Below are 17,775 nucleotides of genomic sequence, written 5' to 3'. Positions count from 1 at the left end.
CGGACAATATAGGTGAGAAGGAAATACTCCCATCTCTTACCCTTTTAAGGAGCCCTGGTGGCGCAGTGGTTAAAGTGATCAGCTGCTAACTGAAAGGTCGGCTGTTTGAACTCACAAGTTGCTCCATGGGAGAAAGGTGTGGTAGTCTGCTTCCACAAAGATTTACAGCCTTGAAACCCTGAGGCAACTTTATTCTGTCCTATAGGGTCGATATGAGTCTGAATCAACTTGACGGCAACAGGTTATTATCTTTGCAAGAATATTTCCCAAACAGTCAATTAGCCCTCAGTCGGCATAGTCCACTGACACATCTTAACTATGCAACCAAAGAAGAGTACGCAGAGGAAAACACATACAACTTCACCCATTAACCACAAAGTGAGAAGGAAAACAAGATACCACCCTCGTCCTCCACTCTCCTCCTTGTTAGACCAGAAAACACTGTAATGACTGCTAATAGCGAGTGCTGGGGAAAAGGGCATGCTCACACACCACTGGGAGGCGGGGAGTTTAAACTTCTTCTAAAAAACAAAAAACCTTTTCTAAAAATTTGACAATGTTCTAAAATGGAAAAAAACCCACATTCCTTTATTTTAACCCAGTAATTCTACACCTACGATTCTATCCTATAGAAATACAAATACACAAGTGTGCAAACATGTACAAGGAGCATTATTGTTTGTGATGGTGCAAAACCAAATTCAACCCAAATGTCCATCTATGGGGATAAGTAGAATACACATTTTGATTATATCCATTTAAAATGCCAAGCAGTCATTCCAAAATTCTTGACCCTATCAGATCCAATGTTCCATTTTTATAATACATATTGTATAACAACTCAATTTTACTGCGCTGAATGAAATTCATAGATAGTATAACCTTCCTAGGAGCCCTGGTGGTTAAGTGGTCAGCTGCTAACCAAAAGGTTGGCAGTTCGAACCCACCAGCTGCTCATTGAAAAAGATATGGCAGTTTGCTTCCATAAAGCTTACAGCCTTGGAAACCTATGGGGCAGTTCTACTTTGTTCTATAGGGTCACTATGAGTTGAAATCGACTCCAGGGCAATAGGTTTGTATAACCTCCTTAAACTTAGAGCGTATGAAAACCATGCAAAAGAATGCTGCCTTTTGTGAAGTCAGGGTTGCTCTAGCAAACCCTGCTGACTACGTCAACTGTGCAAACCAGTTCAGGGAGACTACAATCACTGGCTTCTGATGCCAAATTGTGTGGTGGATAACAAATCCCACTCCACATGTCAGCTGTGTCCTATGGAAATCTCAGCTTCCCTTCCCTGTTCAGATCAGACCTCAGATGCTCATGCAGCCCTTCTCTCTTATCCCCAGCCATCCACGGCTGAGTCAGCAAGTACTGGCCACAAGCAAGCTTGGGAGTTCACATGACTCCTTCCACTTCAGACTAGCTGGCCCCCGCTACTCCTTTGGTTCCTATAATTCTCTTGAATGACTCACAACAGAGGTCATGGGGGACACCATACCTGCAATAACAGCTTTAATATAACAAAAAAGTATACGAATGAAGATATGGATAGGGCAAGGTCTAGGAGGAGTCCCAGCATGGAACTTTCATATCCAATAGGATGCACTACCCTCTCAAGAACAGATGTTCACTCTCACCAATCAGGAAGCTCCTGAGCCTCAGGGCTTTTATCGGCCTCATCACATGGCCATGATACAACAGTGTGGCCTAGTTGACATCAGGTCCCCAGGTGAGCCTCTGTCTTTGGGGTTGTTATCAGCCTCACCACATGGCCATGACAGATTACATCATGCCTTGTGAGGTTTTGTCAGCCAGGTGTTCCCTCTTGATCTGGTCTGCCCTTATTTGTTAGCCTTAGGTGTAGTCCAGCTCTCAGGAACCCAGAACAAAAGGCCAAATTGTTATCCGCACCTCATACCTTCACATGTAATATGGCGTTACGTTATGGGCTCCGATAATTGTGAATAGATTCCCAGGAGACATTCCAAGGTCCTGTGGGACGCAAGAAAATTCATTGTGCAGAACTGCCCTGCCTCCTTCTGGATTTCTAGTATCTCTGGCCCCACCCACTAAATGCCAGCGTTTTTTTGTTGTTGTTGTTAGTTGCTGTCGAGCGGATTCCAACTCATAGTGAACCCATGTGTATGAAGTAGAACTGCTCCATAGCGTTTTCAAGGCTGTGACTTTTTGGAAGCAGATCACCAGGCCTGTCTTCTATGTGGGTTCAAACAACCAATTTTTCAGCTAGTAGTCAAATGCTTAACGATTTGTGCCACTCAGGGACTCCAAAAGCCGGTAGTACCCGCTCATCACTGTGATGACCAAAGACACCCTCTAAAATTTCCAAAAGCTGTTGAAAACTAGGGCTTTGCAGGTACCAGCTGGAAAAGATGTCCAAGGCATATTACGAAAAGAAAGCAAGTCGCATTTTTGTTATAAACACCCATTGCATTGCTTTTGTGATCCCAAGGTAGAATCCTCCCTGCCCTCTCCAAACACACATGCCTATACCCATACAGGGAAGCAATCTCCTTTCACTCTTTTCCTGGAAAACCTGAACTCTGTGTCCTCCACAGAATCCCATGAGACCAAACTGCCCTTCTAGGCCAGAGGCCTGAGCCATATGGAGTGGACGAGATGGTAGACAAAGCCCACAGCAGCTCTGAGATGGGAGGGAACACGAAGGACAGCAATTCCAGACACCCTCCCCTCTGGCATCCTGTGGCCATCCCAGCCAGCCTCTGCAGTAGCCCAATTTGCTATGACTCAGGTCCAGAAAGGGCTGCATTGTGCCCATGTCCCTGGCTTGAACCCCATTATCAGATCCCACTCAGGGGAGTAAAGGCTCAGAAAGAGGAGCAGAGCTTCAGAGACACATACACAATGCCCAGGGCTCCCTCGATGGAGCATTCTAATCCCTGGCAAGTCCAAAAAAAAAAAAAAAAAGATGCATTATTTTTTCTCCTATTGTGAAAGCATACTTATGCTTATTGAAAAAATACAGAAGACAAAACAAACTTGAATCTGCCATAAGCCATCACCCAGAGCAACTATGATCAACCCTCTGTTGCAGTTAGTCGCCGTCCAGTCGTCAACTCATGGCAACCCCATGCACGACAGACAACAGAACAAAACATTGCCCAGTCCTGCACCATCTTCATGATTGTTGGTTTGTTTGAGTCCATTGTTGTGCTGTTGCAGTGCCTTCCAACCCACGGGGCTCATCTTCCAGCACGGTTGTATCAGACAATATTCTGTTGAAGTCTATAGGGTTTTCAGTGGCTAATTTTCAGAAGCAGATTGCCAGGACTTTCTTCCTGTCTGTCTTAGTGTGGAAGCTCCACTGAAACCTGTCCCCCATGGGTGACCCTGCCGGTATTTGAAATACCAGTAGCATAGATTCCAGCATCACAGCAACACGCAAATCCCTTCAGGATGACAAACAGACAGACGGAGAATGGATCAAAACTTTGGTCTAGCTCTTTTCTGGATCTTTTATATGCATTCTTTAAAAAATAGGATTGAGGTCACGTTGTAAATATAATTTTATATACTTTCAGGAGAGTGGGCCAATGAGACTTTGTACTTTATTTAGTGATCTTGTTTTTTTTTTTTTTCTTTCTGATTCCAGAAGTATGATCTGCTTATTGTAAAAACTGCAAGCACTACAGAATTCTGAATTAGAAAGAAGTCCTCCCTAACTCCCTTCAACCAAAAACCACAGATGACAGCTGATGCAGCCATTTTGTAAGTTTCTGCGTATGCGTTTGTTAACACACGTACTTGTTCAAGAGCAATGAACTTTACCATATGTTCTGTTCTGCTTATTTTTGTCCACTTCACACAGGATCTTGGATGTTTTCCCACATCCTACGTACAGACCACAGGGTCGACCCTGTTTTCCTCCCATGGTTGTATTATATATAATTGTGTAAATGTACCTTACTTCTCTAGCCTTCAGTTGATGGGTATGTGGATTCTCTCCAGTATTTCCTAGTACAAAGAGTGCTGAAGTGAACATCCTCATATTTAAACCTCTGTGCACTTCTGTAAGTATTTCTTGGAAGTGAAATTGCTGGGTCACGTTTAAAATCTGGAAATAGCTGAGTTCTCTGCAAAGTTCTCCTAACTTATACTCCAAGGAGCGGCAAGCAAGTCATTTAAAATTTTAATACATCACATCATGAATTTACAAGTTAGTTGTAACCTGTTTTAATAGCTGCATAACTATCCAACAGGGATTTATCATTATTGACTTAACTACCCACCTGTTGTTAGCCTGTTAGACTTTGAGCTTGTCACCGGTGTTACCCTGTTAAAAAGAACCCTGCAGCAGACATCACTGTATCTAAAATATTTTCTGAATTTCCATTCCAGTGCTTTAGAAAAAAATTCTGCAAATCCCTTTCATATTTCGGCTGCTATGTATGGCAGGGACTGCCTTTTGATCATGCCTTGGGGAAACCAGCAGGACCTTGAGAAGTTAGCACCCCTCTGAGTGTGTTTATTATAGGGGCCCTGTCCTCTGCCTAGGAGCTTTGCTGGCGCAGTGGTTAAGCACTTGGTTGTTAACTGAAAGGCTGGCGGTTTGAACCCACCAACTGCTTCACAGGAGAAAGATGCGGCAGTCAGCTTCCACAAAGATTACTGCCTTGGAAACCCTATGGGGCAGTTTTAACCTGTCCTGTAAGGTTTCTATCAGTCAGAATCGAGTTGGCGGTATGTTTTTAAAAATTTTTCTCTACCTCGTACTATCCCTGGGTAGTACAAATCGTTAAGGTGCTTACCTGCTAACTGAAAGAGGCACTTGGAAGGAAGGCCTGGCGATCTACTTCCAAAAAACCAGCCATTGAAAACCCTATGGAGCACAGTTCTACTGTCACACACAGGGTCACCATGAGTTGGATGGCAACTGGTTTTTGTTGTTGCTGTTCTCTGCCTGAGACACATGGCTCTCGACTGAGTCTCACTCAACTGGTGACTCAGCTGCCCTCTAAGCCACCAATACTATCAATGTCCCCATTTGATGAGGATTATCTATGGAAATTACCTCCTGGCTAGATAAGATGACATCAATCCAAAAAAACAGTCAAGAAAAGAATTTCAGCAACAAAGGGCATGGTATTCCACAGGGTCGAAATAACTTTTTTTTCAAACCCAGAAAAGAATCATGCCACACTTTACTGTCAATAGGTGGTGCCATGCAATTGACTTGTTTGTAAAGCACAATATAAAAAAAGCCCTGTACTAAGATTCTGTGCCCCTGACTTTGGTTCCAGCCAACTATTCACTAGCTGTGGGAACCTCCGTTTCCTCGTTTACTAAAGAGAATGAAGAAGAATGTTTGAACTGTCGGTGCCTGGGGTAGAAATGTTTCTAATCAGAAACAGTGGCTCATTGAAGTAGCTGTTCTCACTGGGGTGACTCCTGCCAGAGTTGAAAATCACTAGTTTAATGTTTTACCCATGAGGTTGGGAAAAACCTGTGTTGGTGAGGTCCTGGGAAGTGGGTACTCCATGAGGGGAGTGGAAGTGGGTACCGCCACCTCTGAGAGCAATCTGGCAGTGGCTATGAACCTTCTCCTGCACTGCCATTCCAACCACCTACCCTAGAGAAACCATGCCTGTGTGCCCAGGTGAGCTGGTTTAAGAATGGTCAGTGGGCAGTGGCCAGGTTAACATGCTTGGCTACTAACCAAAAGGTTTGAGGTTGCAGTCTACCCAGAGGTACCTCAGAAGAAAGGCTTGGGAATCTATTTCTGAAAAATCAGCTAGTGATGACAATGGCAACTTGAAAGGTTAGTTGAGAAGCTTAGGATGCAGTGTGTGTACGTCCAAGGATGGTGAAAACGTCTGCCCAACTTGAAGAATGTAATCAATGTCAGTGAGCTGTACACGTAGAAAATGTTGAAATGCTGTATGACTGTACATTTCACCAAAATTTAAACAAAACAACAAAAACCAACCATTGAAAACCCTTTGGAGCACAGTTCTACTCTGGTATACGCCTCTGACATCAGGCCGCCATATGCCAGAATAGATATCGATGGCACCTGATTCTATAAAGTCAAGCACTTCAAGCAACCTGTGCATCCACAAGGGGATGATTACATACCCTCGGTATACTCGCAGGCAGCCATTAAAAAGAACAAGATGCTGAAGTGGGCAATCTCTAAGACATCGCTTACGGGGTGGGGGGGAGAAAAAGCAAGTTGCAGAATAATACAAACAGCAAAACAGCATTTACTGGTGGAGGGAACCCACCTACAACTCAATATGATGAATCTCCTAAGGATATGTGTCTGTAGATATTTATATAGAAAATATGTAAACACATAAATGCATTTATATGTAAATGGGTAAAAAGAGGTCTGAACAGTGATTTACACCAACCGATGTAATGGTTATCTCTGCAAATGAAAGAAAAGAGGTCGATCAAGGGGACTTCAGCTTTGTCTACAATGTTTGCATATTTTTACAATAAGAATGTATTCAGGTATTGCGTGTATAATTCAAAAGTAATAAAAAAAAACTGATTTAGGTCTTTTTTTCTGTTTTCTCTCATTCTTTCTTTTTTTTTAATTTTATTTATTTTGTTGTCGTTGAGAACGTACAAGGGAAAACATACACCGATTCAACAGTTTCTACAAGTCACTAACACTGATTACACTCTTCGAGTTGGGCAATCATTCTCACATTCCTTTTCTGAGTTGTTCCTTCCCTGTTAACATAAACTCACTGCCCTCCTAAGGTTCCTAGGATTTAGATAATTCTTAAGGCCCTGCCAGCTTTAATATTCTCTAATTCCAGAGATTCTACAACTCAGTTGCTGAGTGGGTTAATTAACCGTATATAGAATAGGAGGCCTGGGGTATTTCATAAAAAGGAAACATAAACCTGGCTACAGATTGGAAAGGCTGGTTCTCCAAAGCCTGAGAGTACAAAATAAAAGCAAATAAGTAAATAATTAAGTAGCAGTAATAATAAATCGTAATAAATTTCCTGGAATGTGTCGCAGTAAGGTCGGATGTGCAGGTGATGTTAGCTATCTCTCTGGCACATAGGATGTTATCATTGTTGTTGTCATCATTATGTTGTTATTACCATTATCACAGCAATCATAGACTCCAGATCCTCCATGAGAACCTGTCCAATGGGTCACTGAGGTTTCTTTTGTGAAACATAAACATTAAGTCCAAGTCCAAGTGGATGTTATAAAATACATTTGTTATCATTATCCCTGCTGTAGACTTCAAGAAATACAGCTTCAAGTCAGCCCAACTCTTCCCCCGCTGGACAACACCAAAGGGCTTAAACCTAACCAAACCAAACCAAATAAAAGAAGAAGGAAAAAGTGGGGAAACACAGCCAAACTCCTGGATGAGAAGGGGCCAACAGTGATTTCATCACTGAATAAGAAGGAGTAGTAAATAGTGGCAAAAACAGGAATTGTCTAAACATCCCACAAGAGGAAACAAAGTAGCTGCTGTAGATCCATACATACATGGGCTTCCAGAGAGTCATTAAAAATGATGGCCTAGACCCACGTCGAAAGGTATGCATCATGCATTGCTTGGTGAGGGAAACCTTGTTGCCAAACAGCATATATATAGCATGACCCTATTACTGTAAGAAAAAGTGCTTATTTATTTATTTTTGCCTGTAAGTTGTAAGAAAATATCAGAAGGTCTGAAATACACGCTAACACCTTAATATTGTTATTTGTAGGTGCTGTCGAGTCAGTTCTGACTCATAGTGGCCCTATGTATAACAGAACTAAACACTGCCCAGTCCTGCGCCATCCTCACAATTGTTGCTATGTTTGAGCCCATGGGTGCAGCAGCCACTGGGTCAATTCATCTCATTGAGGGTCTTCTTTTTCGTCGACCCTCTACTTTACTAAGCATGATGTCCTTCTCTAGGGACTGGTCCCTTCTGATAACATGTTCAAAGTGTATGAAACAAAGTCTCACCATCCTTGCTTCTCAAGAGCATTCTTGTTGTACTTCTTCCAAGACAGATTTGTTCATTCTTCTGGCAGCCCATGGTATATTCAATATTCTTTGCCAACACCATAATTCAAGTGCATCAAATCTTTGGTTTTCCTTATTCACTGTCCAGCTTTTGCGTGCATATGAGGCAACTGAAAATGCCTCGTGCATATGAGGCCCGATGATCCCCCAAAATTATTACCCTGAGGCAATCTTTAAACTTTCAGCTGTAACTATCCCCTGAAGTCATCATTGAACCAAATAACAGTTTAGCCTAATTAGAAAAGAATGTCTGCATTAAGCATTATACTCTTTTAAAGAATAATCTGCCTGTGATCAAATTGACAATAGCAACTTGAAAGGATAGATGAGAAGCTTGGGTAGGGCAGTAAGTTTGTATTAATGATGGTGAGATAGTTTGGAAAAGATAGTCGAGACAGGTGGTGCAACTTGAAGAACGTAACCAATGTCACTGAATCATACATGTAGAAATTGCTGAAACGGCATATGTTTTGTTGCGTATATTTTCACACAAAAAAATTAAAAATAAATTAATAAATAAAATTTCCCCCTTTGTTAAAAATTAGATATATTCCTATATATACTCATTCTAGAAAATGTAGTCATGACAGAGAAGCTGAAAATGAAAACAGATTTGCTCCTGATCCCATCTGAAGACAATCCTGTTGCCATGTTGCTGTACTTCCTTCCAGGCTCTGTTCTGTGTGGGTTGTCTGTTTTACACAGCTAGAATTACAACCTATGTCCTGCTTTTTAAATATAACTCCAGAGCAGAAGAATTTTCCCATGTTCTGATAAACTCTATAAATATCCTTTGGTTGGCTGCCTGATATCCTATTGAGATAGGCCCCTGAATAATCCTGCCACCAGACCCATGGGGACCTGGACGGAGCAGCATCTAGCCAGGGAGAGCCTACCCAGGGCAGGGTCTTGGCAATGACAGAGCCTGACCCTTTGAAATACATATGCTGCCTGCCAGGGCAGTGCCTCCTTGGAAGAATGCCAGATGGCCATTTTGGTTAAACACCCCAGGTTGCCATGCCTACAGTCAATAAAAAAACTCCGTAGGTTTGTTGAGTGCCATGGAAGGGATGTTTGGAAAAATCCCCAGGGCTGCTGAAGTCACCATTGGCAACCTGTTCAGCAACAAAGCCAGCTTCTGATTACCCAGGGCAGTGGCAATGAAGAGCTCCGTCTTGTCCATAAATGGCCAGATGTATTACCAAGTACCAACCTTGCGAACCAACCAAGGGAAGGAGAAGTGGAAGTGGAATTGGACACAGCCTTTAACCCGGCAGCCAGGAAGGCTGACTCCGAAACAAAGAACATTAGAGAATGATAGATGTAGTGGTGAAGGTCCGCAGTGAACCCCACAGAATGCAGGAAGGAGGTGACTTACAAACAGGGTCCTGAAGGAACCAAGACTATAATTTTAACAGACAGAGACATCGGTTGAAAGTTTTCAGGTTGAGGCGTGAAAAACCAAAGCCTATTTCAGGAGCAGTTCTGCATGAGCACAATTAAGTATTCTAGAATTCCCGTTCTTCACAATATTACCCATAATTTGTTATGATCCACACAGTCGAATGCCTTTGCGCAGTCAATAAAATACAGGTAAATATCTCTCTGATATTCTCTGCTTTCAGCCAAGATTCATCTGATATCAGCAATGATATCCCTCATTCCATATCCTCTTTAGATTTTCTGACAGTTACTGGGCGTACAGTTCCAACTGTTTTGTAACTGTCCTTAGTGAATTTTTGCTAACATGTGACACTAACGATACCGTTCAAATAACTTCTGTATTCTGTTGGATCACTTTTCTTTGGAATGGGCATGAATATGGATCTCTTCCAGTTGGCTGGCCAGGTAACTGTCTTCTAAATTTCTTGACATAGATGAGTGAGCGTATCCAGTGTTGCATCCGTTTGTTAGAACATCTCAATTGGTATTCCATCAATTCCTGGAGGCTTGTTTTTCACCAATGCCTTCAGCACAGTTTCATCTTCTTCCTTTAGTGCCAGCGGTTCTTGATCACATGCTGCCTCCTGAAATGGTTGAACGTCGACCAGTTCTTTTTGGTACAGTGACTCTGTGTATTCCTTCCAGCTTATTTTTGATGTTTCCTGCATCATTCAACTTTTTGCCCCTAGAATTGCAACTTGTTGTTAGGTGCTGTTCAGTAGGTTTCAACTCATAGCGACCCCATATACAACAGGATGAAACATTGCCCAGTCCTGCATTATCCTCACAATCTTGCTATGCTTGAGCCCATTGTTGTAGCCACTGTGTCAATCCATCTTGTTGAGGGTCTCCCTCTCTTCCACTGACCCTCTACTTTACCAAGCATGATGTCCTTCTCTAGAGACTGGTCCCTCCTGATAACATGCTCAAAGTATGTGAGATAAAGTCTCACCATCCTCACTTCTAAGGAGCATTCTGGCTGTACTTTTCCAAGACAGATTTGTTCATTCTTCTGGAAGTCCATGGTATATTCAATATTCTTTGCCAATACCATAATTCAAAGGCATCAATTCTTCTTCAGTCTTCCTTCCTTATTGCAACTTCAGGCCTGAATTTTCTCTTCAGTTTTTTCAGCTTGATAAATGTCAAACATGTACCTTCCTTTTGGTTTTCTAACTCCAAGTCTTTGAACATTTCATTACAATACTTTACCTTGTCTTCTCAAGCTGCCCTTTGAAATCTTCTGTTCAGGATTTTTAATTCATCGTTTTTTCCATTTGCTTTATTAACTCAGTGCTTAAGAGCAAGTTTCAGAGTCTCTTCTGTCATCCACTTTGGTATTTTCTATCTTTCCTGTCTTTTTAATGACTTTTTCCTTTCTTCATGTATGATGTCCTTAATGTCATCCCACAACTCTTCTGGTCTTCAGTCATTAGTGTTCAGTGTGTCAAATCTATTCTTGAGATTGTCTCTAAATTCAGGCAGGATATATTCAAGGTAGTACTTTGGCTCTTGAACTTGCACATGAGCAAGTTGGTCTGATCTGCAATTGGTCCCTGGCCTTGTTTTGACTGATAATATTGAGCTTCTCTATTGTCTCTTTCCACAGACATAATCGATTTGATACCTGTGTAATCCATCCAGTAAGATCCATGAGTATAGTATAGGAAAAAAATTCTTTCCAACGAATAAGTCATTGGTCTCGCAGAATTCTATCATGCGATCTCTAATGCCTTCTATCACCACGGTTGTATTTTCCAATTATGGGATCTTCTTTGATTCCAAGTTTCTTTGAATGCTGAACAAGTAATCTGAGGAACTGGACTGACTACATGAAGAAGAACGTGGCATCAGGATTGGAGGAAGACTCATTAACAACCTGTGATATGCAGCTGACAAAACCTTGCTTGCCGAAAATGAAGAAAACTTGAAATACTTACTGATGAAAGTAGAAGACTATAGCCTTCAGTTTGGATTCCACCTGAACACAAAGAAAACAAAAGCCTTCATAACTGGACCAATAAACAACATCATGATAAATGGAGAAGGAACTGAGTTTGTATAAGGATTTCATTTTAGTTGGATCAACAATCAACACCCTGAGAAGCAATAATTAAATCAAACAACACATTGTACTGGGCAAGTCTGCTGCAAAAGACCTCTTAAAAGTTTAATAAAAAACAAAAACAAAATGTCACTTTGATGACTAAGGCATGCCTGCCCCAAGCCATGGTCTTTTCAATTGCCTCATATGCATACAAAAGCTAAACAATGAAAAAACACAGAGAAAAAAATGATGCATTTGAATTATGGTGTTGGTGAAAATAGTGAACATACTGTGGACTGCCAGAAGAACAAATCAGTCTTTAAAGAAATAAAACCAGAATGCTCCTCAGAAGTGAGAATAGAGACACTTTGGTGGGCTTACCTGGGATGTGTCATAAGGAAAGACCAATCACTAGAAAAGGATATCATGGCTGGTAAAGTGAAAACAAGGGAAACCCTCAATGAGATGGACTGACACAATAGCCAAAACAATGGGCTCAAACATACCAAAGGTCATGGAGATGGCACAGGACCAGGCCATGTTTCATCCTGTTATACACAAGGTTGCCAGGAGTCGGAGCCAACTTGCCAGCAACTAACAAAAACATTCCAGGAGCAAAGTCCCTGGCTGGTGTAAATGGTTAATGTGATTGGCTGCTAACCAAAAGGCTGGTGATATCTGCATCTGAAAACGCCATGGGAGCACAGCTCTACTCTGACACATGCGGGGTTACCATGAGTCAGTTTTTTGTTTGTTTATTCTAGGAGTAGAGACAAGTAGAGGGTGAACGGTGTTCAGAAGGGTCCTCTAGGGATGGAGAAGGCACTCCCCTCCCTCAGAGAGGATTTTAAACTTTGCCTTATAGGTTTTAAACTTTGGAATGAGGTCTTTTTTTTTTTTTTTTTTGGCTTAAAAGGACAGGAATTTATTGTCTCATAGTTTTGGAGGCTGGGCTGTCCTTCTCTCTGTCAGCTCTCCTTCAGCTTCTGTAGTCCTTGGCTTTCCTTGGTTCCTTGCAGGTGTATCTTCAAACAGTGTCTGTGTGCGTCTCAATGTGTCTCTTTTTCCTTTTTATAAGAAACCACTCAAGAGGCTCACCTCCAGTACTATAAAAAACCCTTTGCCATCAAGTCAATTTTGACTCACGGGGGACTCCATAGGACAGAGTAGAACCACCCCATAGATTTTCCAAAGCTGTAATCTTTATGGGAGCAGGCTACCACATCTTCCTCCTGTGGAGCGGCTGGTGGGTCTGAACTACCTACCGACTTCTCAGCTAGCAGCCAAGCACTCAACCACTGCACCACCAGGGCTCCTCTTTCTAAAACCCAGCAAAGATTTAAAAAGTATTCCTGGTAGAATGAAAAAAAAAAACTAAATTAACCATCTTGGATTTTATCAACGCTCATTCCTTTGATTGGAAGGTGCTAAATACATAACGGGGCCCTGATGGTACAGTGGTCAAGAGTCACGGCTGCCAACCAAAAGGTCGGCAGTCTGAATCCACCGGCTGTTCCTTGGAAATCCCACAGGGCAGTTCCACTCCGTCCCACAGGGTCACCTTGAGTCAGCATCCACTTGATGGCAACAGATTTTTTTTTTTTTGGTGCTTTAAGTGAAAGTTTACAAATCAAGTCAACCTCTTGGAATGAGTTTTAAGGAGAGGTTATTTCTCAACTTGTTTGCTTGGTGGAGGGCAGTTTACTTAGCTATTCTACTGTATTTTTCCTCTTCTAAAAACATGTATTTCTCCATACAAGTAATATATGTGTGTGTGTGTGTATGTACGTGTATATACACACACGCACACATACATAAACATATAGGCAGTCCCCGGGTTAGGAACGAGGTCCGGCCCTAACTGTGTCTTTAAGTTGAATTTGTAGATAAGTTGGAACAGGTGCATACAGTCCTCATTTAGCTTTACTTTAGTGCAAGAAAGGGATTAAAGCCTTTTCAGTGATTTAAAAGCTGCATGTGCAGCAAGTGAATTTGTTGGGAGTAGGGATTGGTTCAATCATTTCAAAGTGAGTACAAATTTACATAATGTTAAAGGGCAAGTATGAGTTGTCCGTAAGTCAGATGTTTGTAACCCAGGTCCTGCCTGTATGTGTGTATATATATCTACATATACACATATATATATGTATGTATGTATATGTATGCATATATGGAGCCCTGGTAGTACAGTGGTTAAGGCAATTGACTGCTAACCAAAAGGTCAGCTGTTTGAAACCACCAGCAGCTCCCATAAGAAAGACATGGCAGTCGGCTTCTATAGAGATTTACAGCCTTGGAAACCCTATGGAGTCACTATGAGTCAGGACAGACACAACGGCAGTGGGTATACACACACATAACATGCACACACACACATATATCTGCACTGTTTTCAAGTCATATCATATAGAAGCATCATCTTTATTTTCATGTAAATACAGCATTCTGTTAGGATCACGGTCTATAACGCAAATAGGCTTTTCTGGATCAACACCTGAGCTATTTCCATTTTTTTATTACAAACAATATTGTAAAGTGTATCTCTGAATACACAAATATGAGCATTTGTGCAAACATTTCTGAGGACTCTACCTGCATGCCCCCCTCAGTGGACTCTGCAAATATATGGGGGGAGCATTCTGGGTTGTCCTAATGAAGGGGGCAATACAGTATTTGGTGAGCAGGTGGTAAGCATGCTGAATATCCTACGATGTACCGGGCAGTCTCACCCACTAAAGAACTGTTTCTCCTCAAATGCCAATCACACCCGCTACTGGGAACACTAGCTGAGGACGATCCCTGGAAACGGGAACTGCTGTCTGTGGGTATAAATATTTTTATTTTAGTAGCTCTTGTCAAACAGCTCGCTGGGTTTTACAAGCAGGACATGACATAAATATCTCTGCCCTTTAGAGACATGGAGCTCTGGTGGCACAGTGGTTAAGCGCTTGGCTGCTAACCAAAAGGTTAGCAGTTGGAATTCACCAGCCACTCCTTGGAAACCCTATGGAACAGTTCTACCCTGCCTTATAGGGTTGCTATGAGTAGAAATTGACTTGACGGCAATGTGTTTTGTTTTGTTTGAGACATAGCACCCACAGTGAAGTAAGGAGTTCAACATTCACCCATCCCCTCGCTGATTCCAAATGAAGCTCCTACTATGTACCCAGCACAGTTCTAGGCACAGGGAATGTTGTGGTGAACAGCTTACATGGTCTTTTCCCTAGAGGCAAACCCCTCTGTGCCTCTTTGAAAGGCCTTCCTATGCTCTACCTCATAACTATCTGCAACCGTGAGTCATTCTCTGTTCTGGTCCAGAAGCTTTGGCCATCAGGGATGTGTCCAGTCCATGTCTCAGTCCCGTTCAGCTCCTGAGCTCAGTCAGTGTTTGCCAAAAGGCCCCAGCTGGGGGTTACCATTCCTCTGAATAAGCACTGAAGGGTCTGCACATTTGTGAGCCACCAGGATCCTCCTGCCCTGGAAGCAGCCCCTCCCCTGGGACCCTAGACCCTGGCTGGAGCTTGGCTGAACCAGAGATGGATCCCTGACCCCGGCTGGGCCAATCAGATTTTCTTCCGCTGGAACTGAGATGGAAGGGGCCAAATCTGTCTTTGCCTGTGGCCCCATGTGTAATGAGGGGCTGAGGAGGTCCATTCTCCCATAGTCTAGACTGAGGGGCAGAGAAGAATAAAGGCTAGGCAGAGAGAGATTGATGGGAACAGTGGTGGTTTAATGGTAGAATTCTCCCCCTCCACATGGAAGACCCAGGTTCAACTCCCAGTCAATGCACCTCGTGCATAGCCACCCTCCATCCATCAGTGGAAGCTTGCCTGTTGCCATGATGCTGAACGGATTTCCGCAGAGCTTCCAGGCCAAGACAAACTAGAAAGAAAGGCCTGGCAATCTACTGCTAAAAATTAGCCAATGAAAACCCTATGGATCACGACAGTCTGCTCCACAACCAATCATGGGGCTGGCAGAAGACAGGGCAACATTTCGTTCGGTTGTGCGTGGGATCGCATGAGTCAGGGGGCCGACCCAATGGCAACTAATAACAACAACAAAGAGAGGCTGAGAAACAGGAAAAAAAGAGAGAGAGAGAGAGAGAGACAGCCTGGTTGCCTGCTGGGTCCTTGGATCTGTCCCTTGAGAGATCAGACACTGCATTCCAAGAAACCCCCTTGGTTGTTAGAATAATAAATTCCCGTTTTCCCTCAGCTGGCATGACTTGGTCTCTGTTTCCTAAGCCTTGACTCCCATCCTCTTCCCCCACTGGCACCTGGATTCCCTTACAATGACACCCAACATTGCAGAGATCAGCTTTTCCTTGAACATTCACAACCTCTGGGTTTTTTCTAACGAATAGACAGGGGGCCAGGCCACCCTTCTGCCTCCCACACTCCACCCTCCCTGGGGCTGGGTGTGCATTTCAGAAGCCGCCTTAGGAAGGCAAAGTGGGGCACGCCTCAACTTGACCCTGCAGGAGCCCCAATCTCAGAGGAAACACACTGGGCTACTTCTGGAGCCGCCTGCCCCAGAGTGACTTAAACTAGAACTCTGGCCCTGGAAAGGAAAAAACACCCAAATGTCTATAAAACCTCATTATCGTTGAGTCGATTCTAACTCCTAGCAACCCTATAGGGCAGAGTAGAACTGCCACATAGGATTTCCAAGGAGCAGCTGGTGAATTCCAACTGCCGACCTTTTGGTTAGCAGCCTGAGCTCTTAACCACTGCCATCACCAGTATTCCAACTGTTCTAAGAACCAGAATATTAATTTGTTAAATACTGATTCATTCTGAAGTTACAGAAGAATGTTTTTAATTTCAAATCCCAGAGTGGTAATAGACACTTTGCTTACGGTACTAACAGATACCTATTGTTTGTGAGGATTAAATTAAATAAGGATAATGGTATTGTATTTTTAATTTTTTCCCCACCAGTTATAATACAAAGGAGCCCTGGTGGCACAGTGGCTAAGAGCTTGGCTGCTAACCAAAAGGTCAGCAGTTTGAATCCACCAGCTGCTCCTTGGAAACCCTATGGGGCAGTTCTACTCCATCCTATACGGTTGCTATGAGTTGGAACCGGCTCGATGACATTGGGTTTTTTATTATACAAAAGTCCAATAATGTTCGCCTTTTGTCCTCTCCTTTAAACTGGCTTTGGGAGAGGTGGGGCCAAGATGGTGGAGTAAATTAGCTTTGCCATGGTGTTATGAACTGAGTTGTACCCCCCTCCAAAAACAAAGATATGTTGAAGTTGTAATCCCTGATACCTATGAATGTGCCATTGTTTGGAAACAGGGTCTTTGAAGATGTTATTAACACGAGGTCATACTGGACTAGAGTGTGTCCTAATCCAACCTGAGTGGAGTGCTTATAAGAGAAGACACACAGAGAGACAGGCAGAGGGAAGACAGCCTTGTAAAGACAGAGGCAGAGTAGGAGTTAGGTAGTAGCTGTAAGCCAAAGAATGCCTGAGGCTTCCGGAAACTGGAAGAGATAAGAAGGATCTTCCATTAAATCCTTCAGAGAGAACATGGCCCTGTTGACACCTTGACTTGAACTTCCAGGCTTCAGAACTCTGAGACAATACATTTCTGTTTCAAAGCCACCCACTTTGTAGTATTTGTCACGGCAGCCCTAGGAAACGAATGCAATAGCATGGATATCAATCCCCAAGGAAGCAAGCACCCTTTTCCTCAACCCAGAAGAAGGATATCCAACTCTAACCTGGCTTTTTTGACCATGACCAACACGAAGAACTACATTTTATATCATGTCCTTGTACCACATAAACACATATGCAGGGATGACAGCAAAATATTTTTATGACCGGGACATCATGAGATGTCAGCAACCAAAAGCGTCACCATATTCATGTGTGTGTAAATGTGTGTGTACATATCTTTCAGGAAATAAAAACTTTACTATTTACAACCATAACACTCTTTAGAAGCAAGCATCACGAGACTTTGGCTTGTTGACTTTGGGCACATCACCTGGAAAGACCAATCGCCAAAGGACATCATGTCTGCTAAAGTGGAGGATCAGTGAAAAGAGAAAAACTCTCAACGAGATGGATTGAGACAATAGCCAAAACAATGGACTCAAACATAACAGCAATCATGAAGATGGCACAGGACTGGGCAACGTTCCGTTCTGTTACACATAACGTCGCCACAAGTCGGAGCCAAACTCGACAGCAACAAACGACAGCAACCTGAATGCTTGCCAACATTTTCTGTTC

The 17,775-nt window shown here is 42.8% G+C and overlaps 1 protein-coding gene across 3 annotated transcripts in view; it reads right to left on the bottom strand.

Annotated features, from left to right (window-relative positions):
- EEF2K (eukaryotic elongation factor 2 kinase) overlaps positions 1-17,775 on the bottom strand; it is a 71,847-nt gene that overhangs the window by 37,999 nt on the left and 16,073 nt on the right. Inside the window, exon 2 of one of the 3 annotated variants that reach the window (XM_064295683.1) lies at positions 11,417-11,457. The exons of the other annotated variants lie outside the window; for them this stretch is intronic. The gene's annotated coding sequence lies outside the window, so the exon portion shown is untranslated. The remainder of the gene's footprint in view (positions 1-11,416; positions 11,458-17,775) is intronic. 3 annotated transcript variants of the gene reach the window in all.

This window comes from Loxodonta africana, chromosome 12 (genome assembly GCF_030014295.1).
Source record: "Loxodonta africana isolate mLoxAfr1 chromosome 12, mLoxAfr1.hap2, whole genome shotgun sequence".
NCBI classification, from domain to species: Eukaryota; Metazoa; Chordata; class Mammalia; order Proboscidea; family Elephantidae; genus Loxodonta; species Loxodonta africana.
This window is presented reverse-complemented; position numbering and strand designations above follow the sequence as displayed.